Raw genomic sequence first — 19,702 nt, 5'->3', positions numbered from 1 at the left:
GGCCAGAACATAAGAGTTTGCAATGCTGAGCTTCCAGTATGAGCTTTTGGGGGTGTGCGGGGAGAGGGAAGGTATATATCCATTTGGCTTGGGATTGGTAAATCAAATCTTTTTGCAGTAGCAAATGAACTGACAAAGTATAAATAGAGAAAAAGATTATGATCACAGATTACAGCTAACAAATCCTCACTGGGGAAAACAGAGTGTATGGAAGAGAAACTCACTGTGACTGGTGGTTCTGCAGATGACACACAAAATACGGTTGGAAGTAGCTTTCGATCTCCCACAGCAATAACAGCCAGCCCTTCAGTGATGCCACTGCAAGACACAAAACAACAGACTCGTGCGTAGAACAGGCAGGCGGTGATCAGGAGTCACTTCAGGAACAGAATTTTCAAGCCGGGATTACATCTCCCTGCTTCACAATCCCCTTCCCCTCTCCTTTGTACTTCCCCACACACTCTTCAACCTCAGTGAAGTTTACTAAAATGAAACTCAGGTCACCAAATAAAGATTGACTTGTTGGAGAAAATCTCTTCCTGCACATTTCCAATACAGAATTAAAAAACAAAGAGGTGACTTTTTCTCACTGAATCCACACACAAACTATTAAAGTGAGAGTGAACATTCAATGGCAAGAGACTAAGGCCTGCTGGGCATGCAGAGGAAAGTCCAGGTAAAAATTGCCTGCAGAGCAGCACCCTGTAATTTACGGTCCACCAGCAACCCACCAAATAAGCTTTGTTGTTCCCAGGGAACAATGCTCAGAAAGCATCAAGAGAACACAAGCTTATATTTCCTATACAGGGAGAAGGTCATGGCAAGGGAGAGTAAAATTGATAATTATTTCTAATCATTCAAGTGTCTGAGATTGACAAATGCCAACAAAGCAAGCTCAGCTGGTAGAAACTGTTTATGCAGCAAATACCCATAAATGAAAAGCTCCTTCTGCTGGGAGTGGTAAAATTGCAAAAAGTGATGCTGCACAGGGAAAAGTAAGGTTCTACCTACACTCAAATGCATAGCAACATTCAAATGCATAATCAACCAACAGATAAGTTCTAACTACAGAAGCAGTGGTAAGATCTGCACTGCAGACAAACCTTTTTGAAAAAAATAATCCCTTCCTTTTCCATTACAGCTTTATCTTTACAGTGGATAATGAATTACACCACTGTGTTGTGTCACAAGATTTTTACTAGTGTATACATCTCCCTAGCCTTAAGTTTGGAACTGTAGATAGATTTTAGTTAAGTACAATGCAATTAGCCCCACCATCAATTACTTAGGGTTAAAAAGCCAACCCCTGCAAGAGAACTTTGACATCCTTACTGACCATAGACAACCAAGACTGTAGTTTATCTACCCACTTGAAAGACATTTGGTCTGTAGATCAACTGTGCCTGGTTTGCCATGGTGTAACTCCTAGTTTTTGTTCTTTTTTTTTCTTTTTTTTTTTTTAAAGCTTGCTATTTCAGGTGCTTAATGCCACTAATTTCCAGCTGATCTAGAAATCTAGCACAATAGAAAGCCAGGCCAGCTACATCCCTGTTATGTGCTAGAGCGTTGCTGTCTGACATTTCACCGCCACATAAATCAAGCAGGCCCCAAAGGAGAATCAGCAATGCATTCCCTAAACATTGCTTTATTTTGGATTTTCTAAAACAAAGAACTAAGGAAGTAGATGTCAAGTTTTTCTTGAGAAGATAGAGCTGCCTGATGATTTTTAGATATTTTTTTTTTTCCTAAACTTGACAAATACCAGAAGCAACATCACCTTTTAAGGCTAAAGGCAGCTGAAAGCTAAATCCTTCCTTTAAGCCAGAGTGACTCATAACTGCAAAGATTCTTCCTAGAAAAACAATTTCAATCATGAAGCAAGAACAAGCTAGAAGCCTTAATAATAACAATGCAAACGAATCCTTCTTTCCCCATGACTTTTGAGGACTGGTGTTGGTTGATTCAGCAGGTGCTCTTGGCTACTGCAAAAAGGAAAACAAGATAGACAAACCACAGGCCTGACCCACTCTTCCCGTTCATTTGCATCCCTGGAGAATACAGTGCAGTAAACACAAGCACAGATGCACAGGAACACATTTCATGCCTTATCTTTTCTGTAAGAATGCAGGAGAAAGCATGTATCTGCAGCTGTATCTACACCACGGTCACACATGCCTTCACCACAGTTGACAACCAGCTCAAGAGATAAGGCAGAGAAGATGCAGGAGCACGTACACTACCCTGCCTCCAGCCAGCCTGTGTAGTCATGTACAACCCAGTGCCGCCGTACCGTCATCATGCCTGCTAAACAACGGTAACAAAACCTAGGGCAGGCACGGCTCTTCAGACTGCAGTCCTGCCTCCCGAAACAGAGGTTGTCGCTGCCATCAGGACTGGCAGCATTACACTAACGAGAGGATGCGATTTCAGTGGGCTGCACCTAAATCTAGCCTTCAGAAGACATCCAAAATCCTCCTCTTTGAGTATCATCGTCATTGCACAGATTTCCCTTGGCCCATCCAACACGTGAGCCCAGGCAACTATGGTTTCAAGGTGGTGCTGGCACCACCAGCAGAGACCAGGGCTCTGCTGCTTTCTCTACAAATGACCTGCTGCATAACCCCATGCAAAACATTTTGTCTGCTTCTGTCCCACTTTCATTCTCAGGTTGATTTTTTTTTTTTTTTTTTTTTTTTTTTTCAAAATCTCATCTTTTGGCCAGGGACCACCTTTTACAAAATGTGTCTATTTCTCATGTGTTGCTGAGCACAACAGGGCCTCTAAGCATAACAACAGGGATGTCAACAGCGCTGTAACTCCAATTAGTGCTACAAGACTCCCCTCCAACCCAGCTACACCAGACATCCTGCTCCAGAGACCAGAGGCATGTGTTTAATCTTCCTGTCCTGGCTTGTGTCAAGCGTTTCCTGGCTCTCTGGTGTGCATCACAAAACCTAGAGTCCATCTAAAGAGAAGTCTCTGACAACTGCCAACCGTTTAGATTTTTCTTTCAGGCTAACTTCACAGGTTCTTTAGGGGGGAAACTACAGCTTTGCAAGAGAGGGTTAATTGAGTCCTAATGCCTAAATTCAAACAATCTGATTAAAAATCTGTCACAGGCAGCTCAGCTTTCCAGGAACTTGGACACACTGAGCTAGGCAAGAGTCCTGTTCTCTGATTTTCTTGCTTTGAAACACCTGTACTTGCTCTCCCCACTCTTGCATTCGTCCATGGACACTGCTGTCAGAGATCAAGATGACCTTCTGCTGACAGCTGTTCCTTGGGGCTTTTCCTTCTCTGCACACTGGTCAAGGAATCTGGTTTCCAGATGCAGGATATCCCTCAGTGTCCTAGAACTGACTGTCCAGAGCTTGCTGCTACTTCACAGAATCCTAGAATGGTTTTGGTTGGAAGGGACCTTAGAAGATCATCTAGTTCCAACCCCTCTGCCACAGGCAGGGACACCTTCCACTAGACGAGGTTGCTTAAAGTCCCTTGAACCCTTCCAAGGAGGGGACATCCATAACTTCTCTGGGCAACCTGTGCCAGTGTCTCACCACCCGCACAGTAAAGAATTTCATCCTTATATTTAATCTGAATCTACCCTCTTTCAGTTTAAAGCTGTTACCCCTCATCCTATCCCTACACCCCCCTGATCCAGAGTCCCTCCCCTCCTTTAAGCCCTGGGAGGCTGCTCGAAGGTCTCCCCAGAGCCTTCTCTTCTCCAGGCTGAACCCCCCCAACTCTCTCAGCCCGGCCCCCCAGGGGAGCTGCTCCAGCCCCCCCCAGCATCTCCGTGGCCTCCTCTGGCCCCGCTCGAGCAGCTCCGTGTCCTTCTGCTGTTGGGGGCCCCCGAGCTGGCCCCAGCACTGCAGGGGGGTCTCCCCAGAGCGGAGCAGAGGGGGACAATCCCCTCCCTGGCCCTGCTGCCCCCCTGCTCTGGCTGCAGCCCAGGGCACGGGTGGGTTCTGGGCTGCCAGCGCACGGGGCTGCCTCACGGGCAGTTTTCCCCCCACCGACCCCCCCAGTCCCTCTCCTCGGGGCTGCTCTCCAGCCACTCCTCGAGGGCCCAGCCTGGGTTTGTGCTGGGGATTGCCCCGACCTGCGGGCAGGCCCTTGCCCTTGGCCTTGTTGAACCCCACGAGGTTTGCCCGGGCCCCCCTCTCCAGCCTGCCCAGGTCCCTCTGGATGCCACCCCTGCCCTCAGCGTGTCCCCCACCACCCAGCTCGGTGCTGCCGGGGAACTTGCTGAGGGTGCATCGATCCCACTGTCCCTGTCACCAACAAACGTGTTAAACAATACTAGTCCAAATACAGATCGCTGAGGGACACCACTTGTCACTGATCTCCATCCAGACATTGAGCCATTGACCAATACTCTCTGGATGTGACCATTCAGATAATTCCTTATCCACCAAATCTGCATCTCTCTATTTTAGAGACAAGGATGTCATGCAGAACAGTGTCAGACGCTTTGCACAAGTCCAGGTAGATGATGTCAGTTGCTCTTCCCTTACCCACCAGTGGTGTAAAACCATCAAAGAATGCCACCAAATGTGTCAGGAACCATTTGCCCTCAGTGAAGCCATGTTGGCTGTCACCAATCATCTCTCCGTTTTTCCATGTGCCTTAGCACAGTTTCCAGGAGTCTTAGAAACTTTCCAGTCTTCTGCTCCATGATATTTCCAGGCACAGAAGTGAGACTTATCGGACTGTTTAAAGACAAAGAGTGAACCTGGCAGTTAGGAGACACTTAGTACCACAATGTGCTAATATTCCCTGAGCTTTCCTTCTTCTGAGTCCAGTCAACAATGTTTTTTTTTTCCTTTCCCTTTAAAACAGAAAATAGCTTCACCCTCTCTATTTTGAGGCAAGACCCATAACATCATAAACACCAAGCTGCACCCATTTGGGCAGCAATCCGGAGAAACAGAACCACTTGCAACAGAGACATCTTCAGTGGCATTCAGTGGTGATCCTAAAAAGGAGGAAAGGCTTTGACATATGGGTCTTCCCATACGACATTACAAAGTGACCTCTTTTTGCCAGTGCTTGTGTAGATACCCAGGGCTAGATATTACCAGGGACAGCAGGTAGCTGGGAATTGCCCCGATTTCTGTCACAATGGCACACAGGACATACATGTGTAGAACTACTCAACTTCCCTGCCTTCAAGAGAACACACAGAAATTCCTTGTGCCACACAGATGAGGCACAGCCACCTCCACCAGTGGCAAGGGGCATTTTTCAGCTCTGCTTCGAACTACTGCAACTATATCAGAAAGCTTACTGACTGCCTGTGCTCTTGCATTAGCAGACAGTGCCTGTAACAAAAGAAAACAAAAAAAAAAAGCTACTCTGTGAAGTCCTACTAAACATAAGAGGATGTAGAAAATGTATTTTAAAGCAGGTATGAACACTGTGCAGTGTTCATAAGAGAAAAATACCAAAAAGAAATGTCAGCAAGTTTCAGTTCTGCACCACCACCCACCAGTCTCCCACACACCCCCACTTTTTCATTTTATTTTATTTAAAGTAACATTATATTTCTTGCCCACATGCTCTCCCCTCAAACAAAACTCCACTTGACAACTTGCAATCGTTCTATTTGAAATCTCTTCCTTCAATTCCTATTGCTTGATACATGTCTCCTCACCCTCAGAAAAAGACAACTCTCCTGCTGTGCCCATACCCACCACAATGCACTCAAAACCCAGCAAATCTGCCAGATAAGCTATCTCCCACTGATATCTGTGCAAACTCAATACTCAAGTCACTCTCTAGCATTTTATATATATGTACTGTATACTTTATATATATATATATATATATATATATAAAAACCATAGGGAAATATATAAATAGTTATTCTCTTCCCACTCCTATTTTAGGATTTCCTGAACTCTACACTATTATCTTACTTACATCAGCATTAACAACCCTATTCCTGCACATGTGCTTCACTCTTGTCTCTGAAAACCACTGGATTGATTTTACTCTTTGGAGTTATCGTTCACAGAGTCCAGAATATGGGACTGTAGCACACTTGCATATCAGCTCTTCAACTGATGAGCACATGTAGCTTCCATCAGAGTTAGCACAAACAGCAGATCACCACTCAAGCACTCTGCCCTAAACATTACTTGCACTCTGCATCCCTCCTGTGGGCTTGACTAGGTTTTGTGAAATATCTGCATTCTGTGATTGTGCTCGCAAAGGCACCGGTGCTCAGCACTTAGCAGTGAAAGCTGCAAGATCTGTGATCCTCCTTTGCCTGTTCCCAAGTCTAAGCCTGACCGGTGAGAACGTTCTCTCTTCTCCTGCAGAGCTTTCACTTTTATCACTTTTATTCATAAATACAGAGCAGAAAGATGGGATGTTAAGTTCTTACGTACCCTGAGCACTCTAGATGGAAGGAATCAGAAACAGGAACAACCCATCCCTTGGGTGGGGTGAGACTGTCCCAGTGCACCCTGAGAAGGCAGAGGCTCCTCAAAGCAGGTAAACCTACAAGCGAGGCTGAGACACAGCAGAGTCCTGAAAGCCTCCCTGCATCAGCCATTGCCTTCCATCACTGTCATGGTTTAGCCCCAGCTGACAACTAAGCACCATGCAGCTGCTTGCTCATTCCTCCCCCCACCCCAGTGGAATGGGGAGGAAAAACAAGAAGTAAAAAAAAACATAGAACTTGTGGGTTAAGCACAATTTAATAATGGAAATAAAATGGAAAAGTTATATTAATAATGAAAAAGAAGATAGCAAAAAGAGAGAAAAAAAAACAAAGACAGACAAGTGATGCACAATGCAATTGCTCACCACCCACAGAGCAATGCCCAGATAGTCCCCGAGCAGCGATTGACCCCACCCCGGCCAACTGCTCCCAGTTTCTATACTGAACATGACATTGTATGGTATGGAATAGCCCTTTGGCTAGTTGGGGTCAGCTCTCCTGGCCACGCTCCCTCCCAGCTTCTTGGGCACCCCCTCGCTGGCAGAGCACGAGAAACTGAAAAGCTCTTGACTTCGGATAAGCACTGCTCAGCAACAGCTAAACCATCGGTGAGTTATCAACCTTATTCTCCTACTAAATCCAAAACACAGCACTGTACCAGCTACTAGGAAGAAAATTAACTCTATCCCAACCAAAACCATGACAAATCATTGTCATCTCACTCTCAGTGTCTGCCTCTGTATCTAGTGTAACTAGATCCCAAGGAGATCAGTGCCGTATTGTTAAATAAAATAGGTTGCTTTGAGACCAGAAACTGTTGAGGAGCTTTAATAAACGTGTGAAATCCAGAGCGTTGTGCTAGACAACTTTTTTAGGTTTCCAGACATCACCACTTTTACCTAGGCTTGCACAAGTCAGGCCAAGGAGCTCTGCGAACCCCCAGCGCCGGACAAGCCACCAGAGACAACAGCACCAACTCAAACAGTGGCTTGCAGCACAGAGCAAGCCACCCTCAGCCGCCACGGAAACAAGGGGGGTACTCGCTCGGTGGGACACACTACGTCCCACCAGAGGACACAGGACCAGCTCCCACGACACCTTCTGCACCTTCCAGAGGGGAGAGGCTGCCTGGCGCTCACCGATCATCCATCGTTCGGACACAGTTATGACCTGCACTACTAATTTAATCGTTTCAATATTCGTAATTAAATCAAAGTGATTAGAAGTCCAAAATACAAAACCTTGGTTAAGGTCAGCAGCTTTAAACTTGGTCTCCATTTTTTAGCTGTTATGCCTGAAAAAAGGGTGATCCTCCCTGCTTAGTAACTATGAAAACATATAGATGCTAAGATTAAAATACCCTATACACTGAAGTTCAGCATGCAGATTTGTTAAAGAAGATACATCATCATTCATTTAACCAAGCAGTTAAACAATACATGATACATTTACCAAAGTTTCAATTTTTTCCATTTTTAGATGAATGAGTGATGGATTTCCTTTTTACTAAAGATGAGGTGGATTTATTTTCTTTGTTTGTTTCTTCTTTTGCTTTGTTGTGATTTTTGTTTTTGTGTTTAACATTTACTTTATGTCAAGCTGTCCTTGGAGGAAAATTGAAACCCAATTAAGATCTGCAGAAACAGCATTTATTTACTACCTAAAACTGCCCTAAACTTGATGGTTCACCAAGAAGGTAAGTTTAACAAACTTTACATTTAAAATTGCTTTCAATATAGTATTGTCTATAGTGAAAGAAGTAAGGAAACGTGACCAGTTCTACCAGAATAAAGAGAATGTCTCACCATCCTTCATTTAGTCTTTCCTCAATCCCTCACCAGCCCAAGCTATATGGCATTCCCAACTCCCAATCAGTCTCACAACTTCACAAGTGAAGCAGTTAAGGACACAGCAAGCACTATAAGTTCTCTAGTGCTGTAATTTCTGCAAAGTACTCCTCTTTTTTTTTTTTTTTTTTTTTTTTTTTTATTTTAAAGCTTTTCAGCTTTTCCTTTTAAGCTAGTGACTTAAAATGACTGTTATCTTAGTTGTGTCACTGTGGATGCATCAGGCCACAAATTCTGCTCCCAGAAAATCTCCGAGGCAGTGAACTACATCATACAATTTTTACCAGAGTATTTTCAGGGAGAAGACACACCTATCCTATCTTTGCCCTTTGTGGTAACTTCACAGAGTTAAAACAACATGTTCCCAACTTTGTGGCAAGTCTAGAGCAAAAGGCTCTCCTAAACCGACCATCCAGAACGCACAAACCAGTTTTCCAGCTCGGGTTGTAGCAGTTCCCTCTGCTCTGATCTTCCATCTGGCCGCAGATGGACTGTATCTGGCCTCAGAAGAACTGGATCCGGCCGCAGAGGAACGGGATCTGGCCACAGAGGAACGGGATCCGGCCACAGAGGAACAAGATCTGGCCGCAGAGGAACGGGATCTGGCCGCAGGCCTCTGCGCTGGCAGAGACCCGCCGCATCGGCTGCGAGCACGTCAGCCAGCTATTGCACAATAACACGCCCGTGCTGAGCCAGAATCGCAGCAGCCATGGCAGGCACTTTGTGGTAAATGAAGAGCTGCTGTGCAGTAATTTAAGAGCACTGGTGTTTGGCAACAGCGGGAGCGCTGGATGTGACCTAGTCAGTGGGTGACGTGAAGCACAACTCCGATCTGTCTGGGCCAGGACAGCAGCACTCACAGGCCAGAGAGTTCCTCGCTTTGACAAGTGTTGCTCTAAGCAACTTTCTGACAGTCTTAACCGCTGCATCTCCCCACAGACTCATCGGCCCACGTCTCCTTCTGTCTGGGGTGAACATTCATGTTCAGTTTGCTTCCAGTCAAACCCATTTAGGCACACGCTTACCCACCTCGTCCCTGTCTTGTCACAGAGCATCCCCAGGACTCCACAACCTGCTGCCCTGTCCTTCTCAAGTCCTGCAAAAATTTGGACGCCTTGGGTAACATTCCCAAGCACATAGTCCTCATGACAAGAGGAGAGCTCATAGGATAATCGCACAGAATACATTGAAAATTTATTTGTCGTCTATACAGGAGTCAAATTACCACCTTTCGGGTGGGATTGTAACAGTTTCCAACCCATACTTACCTGCAAAGTTTAGAAAGCATCTAAACCAGTACTAGGTATCTATACCAAAGATGCTGAACAACTACACACACTGCTGGCACCTCAAACAGCTTCCCTCTGAAGACGGGTTTAAGAAACTCCTTTATTGGAATCGTTAGCACCACTAGGCCTTGGGAAAACCAAATGCATCTCATGAAGAATCAACATGGCTTTCTGTGTTTGCTTTAAGTTCTGCTGTACAAATTCAGGTTGGCTTAAATCACTGCAAATATACAAGAATATTGTACACTCAGTCAAGAGACCCTAAATAGCTTTTGAATCAACATCTTTGAATTATTTATAGGTTTCTGAAAGTTTTGTGCCAAGTCTGTTACAGTAATGCCTCATCGTACCATACCAGTCAAAGTTCTTTACCTCCTCTCCAGATCCCTGTTATCCAGACAAAGCAGTTATCAAAGGGACTCGAGTCTTCACTTCTCTGCCCCTCAGTTCTCACACACAACAGAGATCACTCCAACTAACTGGTCCATCTTGAGACCAAAATCTGCCCTTCGATAGCAGAAATCATCTCTCACAATACCTATTTTCTATGTCTAGCTCAGGAAATTTCTGGTTCTGTTTGGGGCATACTGGGCAGTGCAGCATACAAAGAATTACCTGCTTATACTACACAAAAATGGGGAGAAACAGGAAAAAAATACATATGTATAAAAAGATGAAAAAATAAATGCAAAGCTCCATACAAGTCTATGACAAGATAGAGAGCCCACCTTGGAGCTTCAGAAATTTATAGAAGACAAAAAGCAGGAAAAAAAACAAATTTAAAGCTTTTCACTTTGATTGTCCTGTTTTGCAGGTTGCTACAATCACACAAGAGTTGGTCTCCTGGTTTCAGCTGGGAGAGAGTTAATTTTCTTCCTAGTAGCTGGTACAGTGCTGCGTTTTGGATTTAGTATGAGAATAATGTTGATAACAACTAAAAACTTAAGTGTGTTAAGTAGTGTTAATACTAAGTCAAGGACTTTACAGCTTCTCATGCCCTGCCAGCAAGAAGCTCGGAGGGGGCACAGCCAGGACAGCTGACCCAAACTGGCTAAAGAGCTATTTCATACCATATGACATCCCGCCCAGTATATTAACTGGGGGAAAGCTGGCCAGCTGCCACTGGCTCAGGAACTGGCTGGGCATCGGCCACCGAACAGTAAGCAATTGCATTGTGCATCACGTGTTTTGTCTATTCTAATTATTTTTTTATTATCGATATTATTATTTTAGTACTTTTCTGTCTTATTAAACTGCCTTTATCTCAACCCACAAGTTTTACTTTTTTTTTTTCCCAATTTTCTCCCCCATCCTGCCGTGGGGGTGGGGGGGCCTGGGGCACAGAGTGAGCAAGAGGCTGCCAGCTGGGGTTAAACCATGACAGTTGGTCAAGTAGATTAAATGCTAGAGGTGGAGATTAAACTTGCAGGGATAACAGCTGTTCACTGGCCACTGATATTCTAACAGCATTAGGGCTAACCAGCGTACTTCTTGTTAGAACCACACCAGGCCCACAAGTCAGTAACAACTATAATGTCTTTCTTTACCTCTCCCCAGCAGTTTCTACCTTTGCTCATCTGCCTCATCTTCAGCCTGGCACAGTCTAAAACCGCTCACTAGTTTGTACTTCATATGTATGTCGTTACCCACTTTGTACAGCTAGTGCAAGCACGATGCTTGGCTGATGCCCATCCATTACAACCAGCACACACCACTCTAATGAAGACAAAATGCCTCTCAATCCAGAACCCAAAAGCAAGCAGCCCCCTTACAGAAATACCTGCTCATACAGTGCTGTAAGCATCACTGATGCACTGGGGTTGTCTCAAGTCCATGAGTTAGCTGGTCCCTGCCCTGAGCAGATGGTCAACCAGTGCACATATTTAATTTTCAACTAAGAAAAATGCCGCTGTTGCTACCTACAGTGAGACTACACATAAGAAATATTCTATGGCAGTATCAAAACTTTGTATCACTTAAGATATAAGTAAACTCCTGGTATAAACATAACATCCTCTCGCTTCTGGTCTGCTTTAAGATTAGGCAGTCCATAGGAGGACAAGGCAGAGGGATGATACCTCACAGCTGGATGGGAACAAGAGCTGAAAGTCAGCCACAGAAGGTCAAGCAAAGTCTAGAACTGGCTGGAAGAAAGTAATTCCTCATTATGGGCAGGCTGTGAAGTATAAACTGATAGAAGTTGCTCATGTTCCACAAAGCAGGAGAAAGGCTTAAGAAACAACACCCAAACTTAGAAATACCAGTTGTTTCTTGTACCTGGTCCATGCATTCTGTGATATGCCAATGCCACAATATTCCCAACACTAAGCCAGGTACACAATTTCATCGCCAGTCAACACAAATCCAGCCAGGAGTTCCACACTATCTCCTTTCTGTACCTTAATCTCTCAATGTAGGTGACTTGTACCAGTCATTACCTGTTCCCACAGACATCTGCTTCCCTGCAAATACAACTAAGACACCTATAATTAAATGACAATTCCTGATAGAAGAAACTGGTGAGATTTCTTCACCACACAAACACACACATAGCTGTGTCCTCCCTGCATCCCTCCACCCAGAAGGAAATCCAACTACTGGGAGAGGGTGAGGAGGAAGAATGTGGGAAAAGAGGATGAGACTCAAACAACTTCAGCTTGGAGAAGAGAAGGCTCCAGGGAGACCTTATAGCAGCCTTCCAGCACTGTGGAAAGATGGGGAGGGACTCTGTATCAGGGAAGGTAGTTGATAGGACAAGGGGTAATAGTTTTCAACTGAAAGAAGGTAGATTTAGAATAGATACAAGGATGAAATCCTTCCCTGTGCAGGGGGTGAGGAGCTGGCCCAGGGTGCCCAGAGCAGCTGTGGGTGCCCCCTCCCTGGAAGGGTTCAAGGCCAGGTTGGACGGGGCTGGGAGCCCCCTGGGCTGGGGGAAGGGGTCCCTGCCCAGGGCGAAGATAATCCAGTTCCAACCCCCCTATGGTCCCTTCCAACCCAAACCATTCTATGACTCTATGAACTTGGAAGCCATCTTCCTTCTCAGCAAAGAAAGCACAGATTGCCCTCAAGATTCATCTGTGCCAGTCCAACACATGAACAAAGCTACCACAGACCTCAAGCTTCCCCTCAGCCCTTCACAGCCCTGCCACGCTCCCTGGGACAGAGGTTCTCAGGTGGGGTGAAAGGCATGGAAACCCCCCCCCCCCCCAAATTCCATGAAGCCAGGTCTATACTAACTGATAACCTGGCTCAACATATCCAAGGAACTGACACATTCATTAGCTATCCTAAACAGCAAGATATTGCAGGAAATTATGACAGCTGCTGTGTGTAGCTTTTCAGAAAGCTTTTCTATGCCTTTAAATACAGCTACCATTTGATATGTCCTTTACTAGGAAAAAAACATCTATAGATCAGCACCCTGTACAGAGTCCAGCAGTCTATAAGTGTTACTTGCCAGCATTTACGAAGCAGTGACGCACACAGTGTAAAGGTTTCGCTAACGCCAATTCACATGTACTGCTTCCAGTAAAAGTTGACTTAAAAACACTCTCCTCTCCTCATCATCCCCAAAGCACGACATCCTCCCTCCCTCCTCCATGAACTACACGGTTCTCCTTTCTGCCTTTATCATGTTGCATTTCTCTCAATTTTAAAAGGCACATGAATAAAGGCATAGCCTGAATTCATGAGGAAACAAAAAAAAAGTTTTCCCACACTTTTAAATCTCTCAAATTCTAAATATTTAAAGATATTTTATTATGCCACTCTAATACCTATTTACAGTCTTCAAAGTGTCACTCTGCCTCTGCATTTTCCAGTCTCTCCCACACCCTTGCTGCTGTACTTACTGCAAAAGAAGGGAGCAGAAAGGACAGGATAGCTTCAGCCCTTTCACCTCCTATACATTTATATAACGTGTGCTGTCCCTGCCTCACAGACATCACAATTTAAACAGATGAGGTTGGGAGAAAAGAAAAACAATTTACCTCATTTATAGGTTTTCTGGTGTCATGGTTTGAGCTCAGAGGGCAACTGAGCACCACACAACCGTTCATTCCCCCCTCTCCCAAGCGCTGAGAAGGAGAAAATAAGCCAGGCTTGGGATTCAAGGTAGGACAGGGAGGGATAAACCACCCATTATGGTCACAGGCAAAAGACAGACTCGTTTGGGGAAGAAAAAAAGAAGATATATTTATTACAGACACTAACAACAACAAGACTTAACAGAGTAGGACAGTGAGAAGCATTATCACATCTTGAGAACACCTTCCCCCCACCCCTCCCTTCTTCCCGGGCTCAGCTCTGCTCCCGATATCTCTACCTCCTCCCCCAGCAGCACAGGGGCAGGGAATGGGGGGTGCAGTCAGTGCTGCCACTTCTTCCATCTTCAGACGGGGGAACTTCTTCCCCCTGCTCCAGCATGGTCCCCCTCTCACAGCAGACAGTCCTCCACAAACTTTCTCCAACTGGATTCCCTCCCACAGGCTGCAGCCCTTCCTGAGCTGCTCCAGCATGGGACACCCCCGCGTGCTGCAGTCCTCGCAGCGCTGAACTACAACAGCGGGGGCTGCTGCTTCCCACAGGGTCCCGGCTGGTTTTGGGCATAGCCACCTTAGTTGACCACGTGGGGCCCCTCCCAGGCCATAAATCAGTGTCTGCTCCACCGCAGACCTTCACGGGGTGGGGCAGCACCTGGTCATCTCACCACAGGTTACAGGGGATCTCTGATCCGGCACAACTCCCCCCTCCTTTCTTCCTAATGATCTTGCTCATGATCACCTAAATAAGTTTATGGCAAAAGTAAGAACAGAACTCTTACATCTCCACTCATTAGATTGATTCCAATAACATCCTCCCTTTCAAGAGCAAAGTGTCCAGTCGTTTCTTAGCATGAGAGGTCAGGAAGAACTTTGGCTGCAGACAGACATTCATCTCTCATTCTCTCCCACCTGAGAAGTGATCATGTTTTCATGCACTCCATGACTTGAATGCACCGGTAAATGTCACACGCATAAACATTTACAGCTCTATCTGCAACAAATGAGGTATGTCCTGTTCATACGGACGGTAACAGTTCTCTGCAAAATTCCCTCACAAAAACACCCCAGTGGAGTCCCAGACTCATCTGCCTGACTTTTTGCTTTGTGAATTAATGGGTTTGAATGTATATCAATACATGGAACCTTAGGCACGTATAAGAAAGAGAACCAGCAAAAATAATTCCTGCAGACCAATTCCTCTTGGAAATTCCTTCACTTGTGTCTGCAAGATAAAATAAGCTAACAGTCTACAGGTCCTGGGGAGAAGGAAAAACCAACCAACCAAGGAGAAGGGCTGGGAGTGGGCAAGTGGGAAAAGAATAAAGCAAAATAACCTGAGAAAACCCTGCGTTTATCCCCTTACGGAAGCACCTGAAGGAAGCCCAGAGCTGCTACCTACTTGAGCAGAAGAATCAAGCAAGCAAGAAAAGAACAGGAGACTGAAGCCCACTGCCACTTTGTTATAATGCTGATGGAACGCAGCACGAGGCTGCTCTCGACAGCTCAGGACAGCTCTTCCTATCTTGTGCTCTCATAGCACAAAAGAAACTTCACAAAATCAGCACAATGGTTCGTGCCTTCACACCCTAATCCCCACTGTGGCAGCAAGAGATACTCTCAAGGAATAAATCCCCCTGCTATAAAGCTACAGTTGCAAGGTGGCATATTGTAAGAAAGAGGAAGTGATTCTAATTCAGCTCAGATTCCTTCATTCCTGCACCTTCAAGAAAGACAAGTTTAAGGAATCTGCTTTACCAGTCATGCCTTCACTACATTCTGCAAAAGCCACTCCACTCTCTATTCTGATCTGGCCAGGCAGCGCAGTACATTCTTCATCTCCATGCCCAGGAGCCTCTCAACAACTCTAGCTGGCCATGATTACCCATCAGCTTCTACAGAGAACGTGACGGGCACTTTTGAAACGGGAATGAAGTTAGCAAATTACCAAACTTGAGGACAACATCCATAACCTCCCAGTTAGTGTCTACTGTACCATGTAAAAAAACATAATGTGCTTCTTCATAGTCTTTCCCTTTTTTAGACGCTTTGTTAGAGTAGCACTCCACAGACACACCCCCTGAGTCACTAGCTGGAGACAGTTCACATGCTTCAGTCCTACCCTCATGCCAACAACTCCAGTTTAGAAGCCAGAGCAGAGACAGAGAGAGAACATCAAAAACAAATTCAGCAAGTTCCTCTCACCTCTCACTTGCTAAATTGAACAATATTTACATTGGTCAGCAGTATCTGCCAGGGAATTAATACAAAAGCAAGCATTGTTTTGGCCAATTTATTGAGTAACTAGAATATTTTCTGAACAAACACTTCCCTCACCCTATCAGCTGCACCCATCCAACCACTGTGCCAGTAAAGGCACACAAAAGAGTCTCGTCTCTTTAATAAGGAAAGTCACAGGAATGAAACAAAAGGGGTTGCAATGGATGCAAGAAATAGCCCTTTCAGAAAAGCATCAATGTTTAAATAAAGATACTAGCTTAACAAGAGCAAATAAGCTGCAGTACTTTCCTTTAGATAAGAAATAAGCAATGTTTAATCAAGTAGTAATTTTGCACCGACAGAACCAGTCCAGCTACTGAAAAATAACATTTTCCTGAAAAAACTTTCCAGTTCATAGGCACTGGAGTTATCCCAGAATAAGAATGCCCAATACTGGTATAGTTTGCATTCCTACCAGAGAAAATCGGAGCAGTACATTTATACTACTCTAACAGGGATAGTAAATGTTGTAAGCTATTCAGTAAAGTATTCGCCCTCCCCCTCAATCACAGATGTAATCACTGTCACATATTGCGGGATGGTCCCACTGCCAGGCAAGGGAATGCTAAACAGCATGGATATGAAGAGCTGGATTCCAGAAAAGGAGTGGCCACTGGGGAAGAGAAGCAAGCATGCTTTACCCTCTGGTTCCCATTTTCTTTTTAAGTGGCACGCAACTTCTGTGGATCTCACTACTGGGCACATTTTGTAAGGCAGAAAGTAATTCCACTATGGACTTATCTCTCTCTTCTACTAACACTTCCTTTGCAAGACCAGCAAGTAAAGTTTCTGTAAGGTCAAAATTGGCTTTTCACCCTCCAGAGACCCAGCTTGTCTTTTCAAGCAGTTTAATAGCCTTTATCTCCTGAAAACATTTCAGTTGTGTGGGTGGCTCCGCTGATCCCCCTTGCATTATAAATATATCTGAAAGCCCTGCAGACAGCATCAGGCACACATTATACTGCATAGCCACCAAGTGACATTTTTCTGTTGAATACACAGAGATTACAGGAGCACACACCAAGGATAACATCTATCCTCTAATGCCTATCAAAGCTAAGGAGACTTTGGACCAGCTCACAAGGCGGCCAGGCTGATTCTGTGACAATATCCATGCAGCTGCAGCTTTGCTCCCCCTTTAGATGCATCAAGGCACATTTTCCAAGCCTGTTACACTAGTCATCAGCACCTTCTTCCAAGCAGAAATAGCCCTGTGTAGGAGTACCAGAGAGGTTCTCGGCTGAACAAAACTTTCACCGCAGGAGAAGCAAAGTTCTGCAAGCCCAGCAATTAAAGACATTCACTGGGTAACAGGACATCTCTGTTCTGTACGTGGGGTACAACATGCTTCAATGAGACCAACTTCTAACACAGACCAGTCCTCACTCTATACTACTTCAGTGATTTCAAATAGCAGTGAAGAAAGCAGGAACAACAGTGTGGAAATGGGAAGTGATAGTGTGCACGTTCATGGGTATACTTGTACACACATTATTGTAATCTCTTTTTTATTACAGGTCCTGCATAGAAGATCAGTATCAAGGAAGAACACGACTCCTTCACAGAAGGCACTGTATCTGTCCTCCTTTAACATGCATGTGTTAGTTTATACATGCCTCAGCCACAAGCTATGATTTTTGTACATCTTAGTCTTTACTGCCCGTTTTCTCACCTATGAGACACGGGTTCTCATCATTCTGAAGATCAGAAAATAAGGATAGATTGATGTATTCACACTGGCTCAAGGTTCAGCCTCCGAATAGATCACCCACACTGATTACTTACACTGTCTCTGATGCTGGTTTAGGACACTAGTCTGCTGGTACAAACTCAATCATCTACCATCCAACAAGCTCAGTTGGGCTTGGGGACAGGTAAGAGCATACCGACAGAGCCAGGAGAGCCTGGGTCTGAGGCAGTCCCATGGTCACTTTAACCAATGTGTCGGATGCTGTTGAAAGGCAATGGCTCCCACTCCCCTCCCACCTACCTGCTCTTTGCCTGGCTCCTCTCTTACACTGACACTAGCATTCAGAATCAGCTGTCAAACTGGTAACTCTGCAAGAAAAAAAAAATCTGGCATAAGGAAAACAGTGAGAAAAACACAGCCACAGGCAAGAGGAAATCAAGACAATCCCTTTCTGCAGTAGATGTACATTGCAAAAGCAGCTTAAGTTCTTACAAAAAACAATTCCTGCAGCTACAATCCAAGCACATTTTCAAGTGTCACACAGTAGACAGACATGTATAAAACTTCAAATCAGGCTCTTATGCCTGGGCTAACATACCTACACCTTACATGATAAAGAAAAATAATCACAAGCCCTAATATATAAAGGATACAAACCAAGAACATAAACTTAAGAATATATAAGTATTCAGTGAAAGCTACAAACTTACTATCTGAATTCTAAGTCAAAGCATTACTACAGATTCAAAGTTGGTGCTAGACTGTGTTTTGGTTTTGTCACTGCCACTACTTCAGATTTCGAAAAAATTCATGTGTGCACTCAAACTCTGTCTTCAGGAATTCATCAAACATTTTTGAACAGATTAACAAAAATCTGAGAAGTGAGTCAAGCTTTTCACCTGCCAGGCCTACCAGCATCCTTTTTAATCAACATCAATAACTATTAGACACAGTAGCAACTGTAAATTAATGGCCCAATCATGTTTCATTCCTGACATTTATGATTATAACATGATCTCGATGGACTCATTTAGCATTAATAGTGCCATTAGTCATTAATGCAGCTAAAAAAATTCCCTTTGCAACTCAATATTAAACATACCAATTGATAATTATAATCTTGAAATATTACTGATTTTTCCTACGTTAGATCTTACAACTGAACTGTAAAGAAAATTAGACCTTCTGGCAGGTAAAAAGGGAATATTATGAGAATTTTGTTTCACCTAGGCCTTAAAATATCATGCAAAATAAGACCCAAAAAATAATAACAAAAAAAAAGCTTAAGTGAAATGGGAGAAAAATGGGTCTTCAATTAATCCAGAAGATGAGGAAGCCTTTAGAAGGCTCTGAATAAAACACAATCTCGGTTCAACTTTTGTGGTCTTCACTTCCATTAATAATTTAATTATCATATGTGGTACAGAGACCACCGTGTGCCTGCCAGGTTCCTACATGAGCTGCCAGAAGGAAGAGGGATATCTGTACTGATACATGGAAATTATACTCTGTGATCTCTTTGCTGTCTAACTCCCTCTGGTGCTGCAAAGCCAAGTACCCCACCAGCCCAGCCCCTTTGCAAATCACACCACTAATTTCTTAGTTCCCTTCTTCATGTTTTATTCATATACTGTGAATAGGTTATGCTTCCTTTTCCACATATTTTCTCTGCTTAAACCGTACACTGTCTCGGGGAAGAGACTGGCCCTTCTACATGTGGCAGTTCAGACCTGATAAGCACTCTTGCAATTCAAATGACAAAAAGTTAAAAGCTGTTAGAAATATGAATGACTGACAAGTCTAATCTGCAGTTTATGAGCCGTACATGACCAATGGAGCAGGTTGCTGGGGCTCACAAGTGCTCCCAGAAGGGGTAATTTATAAATTCAATCCAAAACATTAACAACTCCAGAGCAAGCACAGCACCATCATGGCCTATGCAGTGCCCAAACACTCCTTGGAGCAGGAGCCTGCTACTCCAGCTGATTCCTGCATCTCGTATCTTAGGTGGGAAATTATAAGTGACTTACTCTTAAGGGAAGATTGCATACTGTTAAACTTAACATATAAATCCATTCCATGCCAAGAGAAACTGCTCATGACAA

At 44.4% G+C, this 19,702-nt stretch overlaps 1 long non-coding RNA gene across 1 annotated transcript in view; it reads right to left on the bottom strand.

The window, feature by feature from the left end:
* Positions 1–238: 238 nt before the first annotated feature.
* The window catches only part of LOC122152481, a 72,044-nt gene continuing 52,580 nt past the window's right edge, over positions 239–19,702 (bottom strand). The window contains exons 2-3 of the long non-coding RNA XR_006164600.1: positions 17,898–17,965; positions 239–318 (exon numbers count right to left, since the gene is read on the bottom strand). This is a non-coding gene — a long non-coding RNA (uncharacterized LOC122152481). The remainder of the gene's footprint in view (positions 319–17,897; positions 17,966–19,702) is intronic.

The sequence above is a fragment of the Tyto alba genome, unplaced genomic scaffold (assembly GCF_018691265.1).
Source record: "Tyto alba isolate M040663 unplaced genomic scaffold, T.alba_DEE_v4.0 Super-Scaffold_8, whole genome shotgun sequence".
Taxonomy (NCBI): domain Eukaryota; kingdom Metazoa; phylum Chordata; class Aves; order Strigiformes; family Tytonidae; genus Tyto; species Tyto alba.
This window is presented reverse-complemented; position numbering and strand designations above follow the sequence as displayed.